The sequence below is a fragment of the Marmota monax genome, unplaced genomic scaffold (assembly GCF_021218885.2).
Source record: "Marmota monax isolate L192 unplaced genomic scaffold, Marmota_monax_Labrador192_F-V1.1 WCK01_AAM20220418_F8-fsc01178, whole genome shotgun sequence".
Classification (NCBI taxonomy): domain Eukaryota; kingdom Metazoa; phylum Chordata; class Mammalia; order Rodentia; family Sciuridae; genus Marmota; species Marmota monax.
In genome coordinates this window covers 76,788-89,710 of record NW_026692218.1, presented here as the reverse complement: position 1 = coordinate 89,710, position 12,923 = coordinate 76,788, and the positions used below count along the sequence as shown (strand labels likewise).

General features: G+C 44.6%; 1 pseudogene; it reads right to left on the bottom strand.

Moving 5' to 3' along the window:
* Positions 1-82: 82 nt before the first annotated feature.
* Positions 83-12,404, bottom strand: LOC131423158 (protein transport protein Sec61 subunit alpha-like; annotated as a pseudogene).
* Positions 12,405-12,923: the final 519 nt, after the last annotated feature.

Genomic DNA, 12,923 nt, shown 5'->3' with positions numbered 1-12,923 from the left:
TCAGTGCCCCTGGGTTCCATCCCTGGTACCAAAAAAATAAAGAAAAAGAATTGCAGACTTCCTGTGCTCACGCTGGACACACCTGGAAATGGATGACCACAGCAAAGACAAAGATGGAGGCAATGAGGTTCATGAGGTCGGGGAGATTCTGGCGGGGGAAAGCCTCTCTAATTGCTCGGACTTTGTGCACGTGGCACAGAGATGAAATAGTGCAATAATAATGGCGCCCTCCAATTCCATGCCTGTTGGCAGAGGAGGACACAAACGTGAAGGGAATAACAAGGGGCTGGACTCCGCTGGGTCTTAGGCCTCCTCCTGGCCAATGCAGAGGCAGGAGAACAGAATCAGCCAGGAGACTCAACCCGTAAACTCACGGCACCACAGTCACGGGGTCACTGTCTGGATTTTTTTTGGCACCAGAGATGGAACCCATGGGCCCTCGGCCACTGAACCCCAATCCCAGCCTATTTGTATTTCATTCACAGACAGCATCTCGCTGAGTTGCTGAGGCCTTGCTGTTGCTGAGGCTGGCCTCCAAGTTGAGATCCTCCTGCCTCAGCCTCATCAACAGGCAGAAAGGGGCCTGGCCTGAGAAACAGGCAAAAGACCGACCAGGGACACTGCAGCACAGGGCAACAAGGTCTGAGCACTTCAGAAATGGCGTGAGACTGAGTTTAGAACAAAAGGACAGTGGGAAACACTGTCACCATGGCCCCTGATGCCAGGTCGGTGCTTTCCTAGACATGGCATCTGTGGGCAGAGTGGCTAATGGCTGGGGACTAAGACATCCCAGTCTCTCCCTGGGACAGCATTTTCCTGTCACCCCAGATTTGGGACAGCAGGACTCGCATCACCTTCTGGATGGCCACTCAGATGGGCCATTTGTCCTGAAGACCACATGGACAGGATGTCTGTGACAGAAACACTATCCTAGCTTTCCCTGGCCCCTGGCATCCCCGTGATGGTCTTCTGACAGCCCCTCTCCCTGCCACCTCTGGCTGTGTGGGACAACAGCTGATGTCCCTGTGGTCGAGAATCTGGAGACATTAAAGCTTGAGCATTTTGTAAAAGAGGAAGTTCAGCAAACCCAGGGGGAGAAAGCAGGGACTTTTCCTGGCTGCTCTTGCCACCAGTGACCTCTCTGAACTTCCCTAACTTGCTCCACTGAGCCACATGCCGACCCTCAAACACACCAGCTCATCTCTGCTCCAGGGCCATTGCACCTGCCACGTTCTCTAGACGGACCCGTAACACTCTTCCTCAGTCGCCCCATCTTCCTTCTCTGCTCTACTCTGACCCGGGACCCTGGGATGACACTGACACTCACATGTCTTATGTTATCTCCCTTTGTATTCTTAGCACCCACAGAAGCTCCTGGTGCTTAGCAGCACCTGCCTGACAAGTGTCTGGAATAAAAGGTGGGTCACAGCAAAGTCAGGGTGAGGGCCTTAGGAGCCTTCTGAATGTTTAAAATGGTCATTTCTTGCAAATCACTACCCGCTGATCTCTGGGAACTGGGTTGTTTCATGTGCTAGTGTTGCCCGGGGGTGAGAGTTGTGTGGCGTCTGTACTGTCCACCTCCCTCCCAGCCTGGACTGTCCCCCACCTCAGTGAAGAAGGACCAGCTGTGATCTCTACCCTAGGGGCCCTTCCACACCCCACTTTCCAGGTCGCAAGCTGAGCCATGGTGGCACTCCTGGTAAAAGGTGGCCCTTCCAGCTGCAAACTGCCTGTGCCTGCTCCACCCTCTTCTTGCCCATCCTAGGGGTGTCCCCATGGCTCCACCATTTTGGCTCCTTACAGCACCACTCAAATCCCCCCAGGTAGGCCCTCTGCCCCAGGCAGTTCCCAGAGGTAGCCAAGGGCAGCCACCTCCATGTCTTGGTTGTCTGTGGCCTTCATCTCTCTTTAAGTCCTAAGGTCCTCGCTCTGATGTCACACTGGCTGGCTCAGGCTGGATGGCTGTGCCACTTCCCCAGCCATTTTCTCAGCCTGTCTCTCAGGAACAGCAAATCATTCCTTCCAAAGCTGTCCCCTCACTCACTATCCTGTTCCAGAGCAAAGTGATCCTTTGGCTGGATGCCGCAGCCCAAGCCTTCGCTGACTGGTCCCCTGTGGCCACCACTGCTCCCACTCCTTTCGAATGCAGCCCCCCCAAAGCCAGGAGGTCTTGGCCGACACCCCGACTCCTACCCAGCTTTCACCCCCACATCCACGGCTGGGGCCCATCTGCTTTGCACCCCCAGATCCTCAACCTTAGATTTTCTGAAATTCTAAGAAGAGTCTGGTGTCCCTTTGCCTACTCTTCTGTAAGTGTCCCTGACCCTCCTTCCCATGGTTTAGTCTTTCCCATGGGAACCCTCTGGCTCCCTGCAGAGACCCGTCTGCAGTTTTCTCAATTTGATGACATGGCACTGGAGGCCAAGAATAAGCTCCACAGTCAATTCCAAGAAAACACACAAATATTGTCCATGAGAGAGACTTCCCAGCAAATAACAGATTCAGGGTTCAGAGGCCAAAAGAGAAAGAAAAGAAAAAAAAAGTCAATTTCCCTCTCCTAAGAAGTCTCACATGTTTTGCAATTTTTATTTTATTAAGATTTGTAAGCCAGGTGTCATGGTGCCTGCCTGTAATCCCAGTGGCTCTGGAGGCTAAAGCAGGAGGATTGCAAACTGGAGGCTAACCTTAGCCAAATTGGGGCTCTAAGCAACTCAGGGAGACCCTGTCTCTGAATAAAATACAAAAAGAGGGTTGGGGATGGGGCTCAGGGGTTAACTGTCCCTGAGTTCAATCCCTAGTGCCTTTCACCCCAAATTGGCAGTACTGCGGATTGAACCCAGGAACACTCTTTCTACCCCAGCCCTTTTTGAGACAGGCTCTCACTTATTTGCCAAGGCTGTTCTTGAACTTGTAATCATCGAACTAACTGCTCCTTGCCTGAACAAGTGGTTTGGTGTAGCAATTTCCTTTTAAAAATCTTATTCTCTAAGAACAACTGCTACAATATGTGCAGATGATTGCCCAAGGATATTCACTTCAATGCTACCTGTGACTGAGAAAGGACTGAAATGTCCACCAGAAGACAATTGGCTAAAATCAACACTTCTTTATCTTTGCAGTGCAGGTTCCTGCTAAGAAATATGAGGCAGGATTACTCTGTGGAATGTTAACTGTCTTTGAAATATTTTTATAAGAGGTGTTATTATTATTATTATTATTATTATTATTATTATTATTATTATTATTTGGAACTAGGGATTTAACCCAGGACCACTTAACCTCTGAGCCCTTTTCCCAGCCCTTTTTAATTTTATTTAGAGACAGTGTCTCACTGAGTTTCTTAGGACCTCACTAAGTTGCTGAGGCTGGCCTCCAACTTGTGATCCTTTTGCCTCTGCCTCCTGAGCTGCTGGGATGACAGGCTTGAGCCTCTGCACTCAGCTATATTTTTAAAACTTTGCACACTGAAAATTCAGAAGAAATGTTTCTGAAACAGACATTTTCCCCCAGAGGAATACTCTGCATGCATGAAAACTTCCTGCAGAAATGCCCCACAGGAGACAGGGCCCTTACCTTGGTTGGTGTTGATGGTGCTGGGGTTGAAGGCTTTTCCCAGGATGGTTTCACAGATGTTGCTTGAAATGGAGAGGGAGAAGTCAAAGCCCAGGCCGTGCCCTTTCTAAAGAAGGTCATCCAAAAGGAGGACGATCAAGCCCACCACAAAGAACTGCAGAATTAAAATAAATTAATTAATAAAAATGGACTCTGCATTACTGGCCCCAGGGCCCTGGTTCCTTCCATCTTCAATGACTGGGCTCTCTGCTATGAAGGCCAAAAAAGAGACCCTTCTCAATCTGCCTCCCGGGAATTCAGAAGCCAAAGCCAGGGTCTTTCAATTCTTTATTTTTTTTTAAATCTGTTTTTTAGTTGGAGATGGACACAACGTCTTTATTTTATTTTTATGGGGTGCTGAGGATGGAGACCAAGGCCTTGCGCATGACAGGTGAGCCTCTACCACTTAGCCCCAGCCAAAACCCCTACATTTTTTGTTTTTGTTTCTTAATTGTTTGGGGTTTGCAGGTGGACAGCATGCCTTTATTGATTTCAATATTTCTCGTTGTAGATGGGCTCAGTGTCTTTATTTGATTGATTTCTTTTTGGGCGGTGCCCAGCCTCCAACTCGAGGTTTCACCCTGCTCAGGCCAGTGTTTAACCCTGAGCCCAGCCCTGAGCCTGGCCTGGCCCCATCTCTGGCTGAGTACTGCTGATGAGGAAGAGGGATGGTGCGGTCACTCAGGAAGCAGGGTGCAATTGGGGGTTCACCTGAGTGGTGATCAGCAGGCAGATCGCAGCACCCATCTTTGAGGGATCCCTGTCCATGCCTGTCATCACATCCACGATGGACTGGCCGATGGTAACAATCATGCCAAACACTAGGATCCCAAGAAAACCCTTAGCAGAGTGTGGCAGGAACACAGATGACAAATACTGACACTGCACCCAGGAACTTGGTAAGGATTGTCCAACTGTCACATGTCAAAGTGCAGGAGAACTCAGAGGCTTTCTAGTGAAAGCATCTTTGGTCTTTTTTGTACTTTAGGGATTGAACCCAGGGCCTTGCTGATGGTAGGCAAGTGCTCTACTACACCTCAGACCAGTCATCCTAAATTCTTTTCTGTAAAAAATGATCTTGAATTCTTAAGATGGAAAAACATTTTAAAAAATTATCAAGGGTAAGGAGAAAACTTCTGGGTCTGCAGCTCAGTGGTAGAGACACTGAGTTCCATTTCCAGGTCTGCAAAAAAATAATATAAAAAACAAAAAGAGAAAGAGAAAAAACACCTGATTTGGGCTTTAGAAAAATAATGCAAATTTTTTTTGTTTGTTTTGCTTTTGGTACCGGGGATTGAACTCAGGGGTACTCAACCACTGAGCCTCATCCCCAGCACTATTTTGTGTTTTATTTAGAGACAGGGTCTCACTGACATGCTTAGGGCTTCGCTGTTGCTGAGGCTGGCTTTGAACTCACAATCCTCCTGCCTCAGCCTCCCGAGCTGCTGAGATTAGAGGCGTGCACCACTGCACTAAGCCAAGTATATTTTAAAATGTCCAAAATAAAAATTAAAAAAAAGAAAACCACTTATTAGTGCTTTAGAAAAATGATGCATTAATTTAAGGCATTGAATAATAAATGCATTACTTATTATTTAATAATGCATTACTTAATTCATTAATGATTAATACATTAATACATAAATATATTCTACAATCTTGATTTGTGTCTGAAACTCACAAATTTAAGTTAGATGGATTTCTCACTCAATTATTTAACCTTCTAACTTAAGATCTCTAAGGCATGCTGTATGGAAGATGGCAGAGTAGAAAATTGTAATTATTGTTTTCTAAATAATACATTCCAGTTACCAGAGGCTAGGCTTGGCTGACTCTGAGGCTGGTCCACATTATTGGGGCTGCCTATCATTTGATATGGCCATTACTCTTAACCTAGTTTAACAGCACGTAGAAACTGAGACTGCAGAACTATTATCTAAATTTCTTCCACATCACAAAACAAATCAACAGCAGAGCTAGACTGAGAGGATCACCTTTCTGCTCATTAAATTTTTTTAAATGCAGAAAAAAATAGCACTTGCTAAATAACTATCATGCACTAGGCACTGTGAGAGTATTATTCAGTTTAATCCTTTTTTCTAGTACTGAGGACTGAGCAAAGGTGCTTCAACCCTGAGCGCCTTCCCCAACCATTTTTTAATTTATTTACAGACAGGGTCTCACTGAGTTGCTTAGGGCCTCACTAAGTTGCTGAGGCTGGCCTCCAACTGGCCATCCTCCTGCCTCAGCCTCCAGAGTTGCTGCAATTACAGGCATACTCCACAGCACCTGACTTTGATTAAATTCTTATAACAGCTCTGAAGTAGATGTCACCTCCTTCACAAGGTACGGAAATCATGGCTGGTGAAGCGGTGACCTCCATGCCCTGATCCTTCAATTCCATCCTCTGGGGCATTCCTGCACTCTCCTGCCCTGCCTGGCCTTCCCCCATACCCAGCACCTCCCAGAAGTGCTCTCTCATTACCAGGCCATGGAGCACCTACAGGGCTGGCAGGCCAAGCACACAGGCCAAACTGGGCTGTTTTAATGTCCCTAGTTTTAGAGCCAATTCAAATTCTCTACTAGACACCAGAACTGTAACCATGATCTTTCTTACATTTCTCAGCTCTGTTGAAAAGAGCTTGGTCTTTTGGGGTGTCACCCACTTCAATCATCTTGACACTAGCCAAGAGTGCATGATGAGGCCCAAGGTGACAATTGCAGAGATACCCAGCTACGTGAGTGTGCCTAAGGGGCAGCCACAAAGCCTGTGAGCCCAGGAAAGCAAGACATCATTTAATAAAATGAACCTACAGAATTGCATGTGACCCCTTCTCCACATTGGATGGGCTTCAGGTTGCTAGCAGCAATTATAGAATAATCCCCCAAAACCAAAGATTAGAACACAACTGAGTCCCTCTGTCGAGCCCGCCAAACCCTGTGACACTAAGGAAGGCCAAGGACAGCTGGGGGCACAGCTCCATGGGGAAGCACTTGCCTAGCATGCATGATGCTTTGGGTTCAGGCTCCAGCAGAACTCTCCCCCCAAAAAGAGAAGAAGCCAAACCATGCACCAAGCAGAGTCCTTGTCTGTGGAAAAAGCCAATGCGAATATGTCCATAGGTGTCACGTCTGGGAATCCTCATATTATACAGCATCATGATCTTGCCTCTGCTTAAGTGAGTTCAATGGAAAAGCTGTGCTCTTAACCATTGACATGAATAGTTTAGATCCTCAAGGTGAGGCAAGAGGAAGGCAAGTTGAAAGCCAGCCTGAGCAAAAGTAAGGCACTGAGCCACTCTATGAGACACTTTCTCTCCATAAAAAAACAAACTAGGGCTGAAGATATCTCTCGGTGAGTGGTTGCTTCTGAGTTCAAGCCTAGGGATAAATAAATACATTAATAAATAAATAAATACTTTCTGTTTTTGATATTTTTAAAATATTATTTTAGTCTTTATTTTATTTACCTCTTCTCTGATGTTTAGTATTTTTTCTTCTACTAGTTTTGGGTCTGTCTTGTTCTTGATTTTCTACCTCCTTGAAGTGGAAGTCTTGGTTGTTTTCTTTTTTGATGTAGGTATGTACTGATCTAATCTTCTTAAAATTGTCCCTGCTCTATGCTATAGGGTTTTTTGTTTTGTGTTTCTATCATCATTTTATCTAAAGAATTTTTTAAAATTTACATTCTGTTTATTCATTGACTCTTGGCTATTTGAAAGCTTGTTGTTACATTTGCAGACACACAGAATGTTTCTGAAGTTCCTCCTGTTGTAGGTTTACAGTTTTATTCCATTGTGTTCAGAAAAAAATATTTGAAATGATTTTTTAGCTTCTAAAATTTGTTAAGGTTTGTTTTATGACTTAACCTAGTGTCTATTCTGGAGAATGTTGTTGTTACTGTTGTGAAGACTTTGTCTTTTTTTTTTTTAAACTTCCGTTGAGTCCATCTGCTCTGCAGTGTACTTTAAATCCTGTGTAAAGAAAGAAGAAGAATCAGAAGCAAGGTGCAGAGGCAGAATGACAGAATGACAGAAATTCTCCTTGTCCAAGCTGCCAGCTTTACTTATAGTAGTAGGTTACATTAGGTCACTGGAATCAGTAGTACAGTATTGTTCCTTGTGCCGTTAGGCTACAGATTTAGCAACATTATACAGCTTCTTTGTTATTTACCTACTAAGGTTGCAATGTGCAATGTTAGGAGATTTGTGTGGCTCTCAAGTAAGTCCATTGTTTAAAGTTACTATTATGTGGACAGCTTTAGGTGCATCAGAGCTTGGCAAAACACTGTGGTTGTCTAAAAAGAGAGTCCCCCTGGAGCTAAGTGCCTAAAGTCAAGATTGAGGTTGATAAGATTATAGCAAAGAGCTTCCCCATGCAAGGCATTGCCACAACAGCTAGGTATTGCACATGTATTAGTTATCTTGCTAGTTTCTGAAAGAAACTGCTGAATATTCCAAACATAGGAAACAGGGTGCCTGTTACCTCCTGGGAGTTTGCTCACCAGAGGAATGCTGTCCTTATATTTCTATGGTCAAAACACTTTCAATCCTGTGTCTCTTTTTTGATGTTTTAGATGAATGATCCATCCATTTTTCAAACGCTGTGATTAGAAGTCCTCTATTAATATGCATTGAAGTCTCTCTCTCTCCCTTTAGATGAAGTCTGTCTTATGTCTATGTGTTGTAGTATTATGTGATTTTATATTTATACTTATGATAGTTTCTTGCTTAATTAAAACCATTTGTCATTATATAATGACTTTTGTCCTATTTGTCATTATATAATGACTTTTTTTCTATTTTTACTTTGGTATTAAGATCTATTTTTTTGTAATATAAGAAAAGCTACTTCTAATTTTTATTTCCATTTTCTTGAGATATCTTTCTCTTATTCTTCACTTTTATCCTATGTGTTTTTTTTTTTTTGAGGTGAAATGAGATTCTTCTAGGCAAAATATATATTTTTTGTTCTATCTATTATAGAACTTTATGTCTTGAGAATTTACGCCATTAAGGTGGTTCTTGACAGGTGAATATTTACTAGTGTCTTTTGGGTTATTGTTTACTACTTGTGCTGTCTGACATTTCTTCCTGTCTTACTGTCTTCTATTTTAGTTATCTTGTACTACATAGATTTGTACCACAACTCTTTGAGAGTTGAAAATTAAATGAATATGTAAATCTAATTGATATAGCATTTGCAGAATCAAATAATTAAAAGGTGTGAAGAGGCTTAGGTTTCTTACCTGTGACAATATCTACCCTCCTGACAAATACTATTTACTCTTTTATGTTTGGAATTTTTAGATATTATTATTATTATTATTATTATTATTATTATTATCATTTTATTAATCTTTATACATCTTAATACTATGCTTTAAAGAAATATGCATTTATATAAAATATGTTATAAGTAAATAACAGTGGTTATTTAGGGATCATAACACTAACCTATAAATCAGTTGAAATAAGAAAAATCTGGTTTTAAAGCTTTATATAACAAAACAATAACATTGAAATCAGAAGAAATGAACCTTTTGGTTATTGGGGTAACTGGATATGATTGAACAATTAAAAGATATTTGCATAACTTGATTGAAATCCAACTGTATTAAAAACTAAAGTCATCTGGGTATGGTGGTGCATACGTGTAATCCCAGCACTTCAGGTGGCTAAGGCAGGAGAATCACTTGGTATTAAGGTGTAAATTTTGGGATATAAGAATAGCTACTTCTGTTTAATTTTTGTTTCCATTTTCTTGAAATAACTTTCTCTTATTCTTCACTTTTGTCCTATGTGTTTCTTTTGGAGGTGAACTGAGATTCTTCTAGGCAAAATATAGATTGTTTTTGTTCTATCAAAAATCAGTACCTTGTGGTGGTTGATGCTTTTTGAAGTGCAAGGATCACACATTAGATTTCTTGGCTCCTCTTAAGTATAAGGGAATGGGGAATTGACATCTCATGGAATCCTAGCATGCAGAGCAGGAGCTCATGGCTACAGGATGTGATGTTCACCCCCAACTCTGTCCATCCACCTGTCTCTGCCCAGCATTGACTTAGATGAGCCACTTGGAATGGGAGTCATACTGGGGGTGCTGGGATTTTGATTTCTCCATTTGTAGCTTAAAATTTTTATAATGAGCACCAATCCTTAGAAATAAAAATATTAAAGACTTTTGATGGGAAAAGTCCACTAGGCATCCATCTAGCTGTGGGGCCTGCAATAGTGTAGAGAAGGGAGGCAGTACCTTTCCAGCCTGCCATGTGCCAGATGCTGGCTGGATCAGGTGGGTGACAGAAGGGAGCATTTCTGCTCACTCTCAGGGGAGACTAGACAAAGCCAGTTGGCCACAGGTGTTCTGGAGCCCTCTGGGGAGGGGAGATGGGTACATCTGTGACCAAAACCTGGCATGTTAGCACCATCTAGTGGGAATATTAGGGACAGTCACCCATGATTCCCTTCTGGAAAAATAAAAAATCAAAGCAGATTTTTTAAAAAATGCCATCTTGACCACTGGAATTTAGAAATGAGTTCTCTGGGCTCTGCAGTGAGCCAGTCAAGCATGGGGCATGAGGGCACTTGCTGTGTGCTTTGAAGCTGGCATGCAGCTGGTGGGCCCAGGAAAGGGCAGAATCATTGTGATTATTTACAAGTCGCACCTACTCTAGCTGGTCAGAGCCTGTGCCACCCATTAGGAAACATTCTGAATGCCACCACTGCTCTTGTGTATTTCCTCTTTAAGCAAAAATAAAAAGGAACCATAGCATTAGCATTTCTCATATGTGCATTATGTGGCATTCGTGTAGGTTTGTTCTTGTGTCTTGCCTTCACAATAACTGGTAACACAACACTGCAGAGTCCATGTGACCCTTTTGCAGATGGGACAACCCAGACAGACCTGGTGAAGGCACAGTTTCAGCAGAGAGTGAGTCATACAGGAACTGATCAGCTTGTCTTAGTGTGAGTACAGACATCTACCTGGTCCCCAGCTGTGGGGAAGGGCTCTCCCCCCAGGGCCAGCACAGAGACTGGCAAGGCCATTTGTTGGCAAGAACTCTCTGTCATTTCCAAACAAAAATAGAAGGCTTGTGGAAGGCTTCTGGAAGCCACGGTGCCCATGGACAGCTCCCATGGCCATGGCTACATGCCATGATAAACAGCCTAGTTCACCTGCCAACAGTCAAATGGGTCTTTTGGTTTTTCAGAAAACCATTGTCTCCAGACAGGCTCTCCTGATGATTCACCACCTTAAATGTGATGTCAAAAAGAACCTGGAGTCCCTCGCATAATCACTCCTAAAGTTGTCACTCAGGCCTCATGGCCCACAAAATTGAATGCTCCCAGGATAGAAGCCCTTGATGTATGGGCCACACGATGGCTGTTTTGTGGGTGGATCATAAATATTACTGCTATTGACACAGCCCTGAGGAACACATCCTGGCATCTGTGCACACGAGTGCCCAAACCCTTTCGGGTGGTGCCTCTGACTGTCACCACCCGCTTCTCTCTCTCCTGAACTCCCTGCTCTGAGTCCATTCCTTCCTTTCACCTTCAGAAATTAGAAATTGGTAAAGGTTCTTGACAAAGACGCCGTTTGGCTGAACCAAACACCTTGATGGCCTGTCCCTTCTCTTGCACTCGTCTGACCCCAGCTGGCCCTCTAGGAGGCAGCCTTGCACACTGGTATCTTTTAGTGTATGCTGGGCAGAGGCACAGTGCCTAAATCCATCTGGGGCCACAGCAGACATGGGCTCAGGAAGCACCCTCACTACAGCCATGTGCTGGAAAGATGCTCAGCTGGGCACCGGTGTGGCACCCATGTGCCACCCACATAGCACCCACTCTGCTGCAAGTGTGAACACCAGCTGCACAAGCATGTGGCTCCCCTAATAAGAGTGGTTATTTTTGGCCATATATAATGTGAGCTCACTGAACACACATTGACCTTGACAGTTTGAAATGGCTCCTTTTACCTGTGAGTGGGTGAGTGTGATGACGATATTGGATGAAAATAACAAAAACTAAATATTATTAACTGCATGCAATATGCAGGCCAGTGTACAAAGACTGCCTGTAATGTCTCACTTAATCCTCAGGAAACTCCACTAAATGACTAGGGTCCTGAGCGTGATTACACCAGACACCACTGCCCTCCGTCCACAGCACTTTCCAACTGCAGATGGCCACACCATGAGTGCCCCTGATTGAAGATCAGCCAGGTATTGGTGTTCATGGCCACTAGATGCAGAGCACACAGCAGGATCATGGCCTTGTGTGGCGTCAAGTCGCTCAGCCTGCACCAGCAGGGAGGAAAGAGGATGATGAGGTCGGTGACAGAGAGTGCACCTCACCCAAGCTGCAGGCAGCCACCCATGGGGGCAGCACCCAGCTCTATCCACTGGCCTCTGCTCCAGTCACCAAGAAACTGATAGCCTCCTGGGGACAGTGGCAATGCTTGTAAAAGACTGTCCAGCTGACCTGCATCTTGACCACAGGCCACATAGTGTCACCCAGCCCTTCATTCACAGCCATGAAGTTGTTGGCAGCTCTTCCCCCCAATTCTGCTCTGTCCTCACCCTGGGACCTGACCCTGTGAGTGACATCTCAATTAGCCCAGCACCTGAGTCATGTGGCCCAATGAAAGACAATGTCACCACTGGTCAAAGAGGACTGGAGTGCTTTTAGCAAAGTCTTGTTTAGTAATGAAAAATGCTGAGAGTCAAGAACAATGTTGCCTAACAGCAACAGGACAGCAGCCCTCTTCTCACCTGCCTCCTCACACATTATTACAAGATGCTAAAATTAAAGTTCATCCAAAGATACTCTCTGTTGCAAATACTCAAATCCACCAGCATCACCATCCAAGCAGCCATAGACTCTGACAATGATCATGGCTGGATTTCAATACAACTATATATACAAACCAGGCACCAGGCTGGATTCAGCCTGTGCTCTGCACCTGCCCAGCCCTGTTCTCTACTCCTGCTCTGGTCCCAGGCCCTGACCGGCAAACACATCTTGCTTCCCAGCAACTCTAGAAACTGGTGATTTCTCAAGAAGAGAGCATGAAGCTCTCTGCTGAATTCCACCCTCATAAGTGTCAGGAGGCTTTGGCACTTCAGGGCTAGAGATGAAGCATCAGACAAAGGGCAAGGACTTGAGTGAAGATATTCCCCAACTGTGGCCCAAGCTAGGTTGAGCTGGAGAATCTGCAGGAGCGCTCCCAGGGAGAGGGACTGTAAGGATGCCTCATCTCTCCCTGAAACACACACCAGCCACCACTGTTGCTTAGAAGCTGATTTC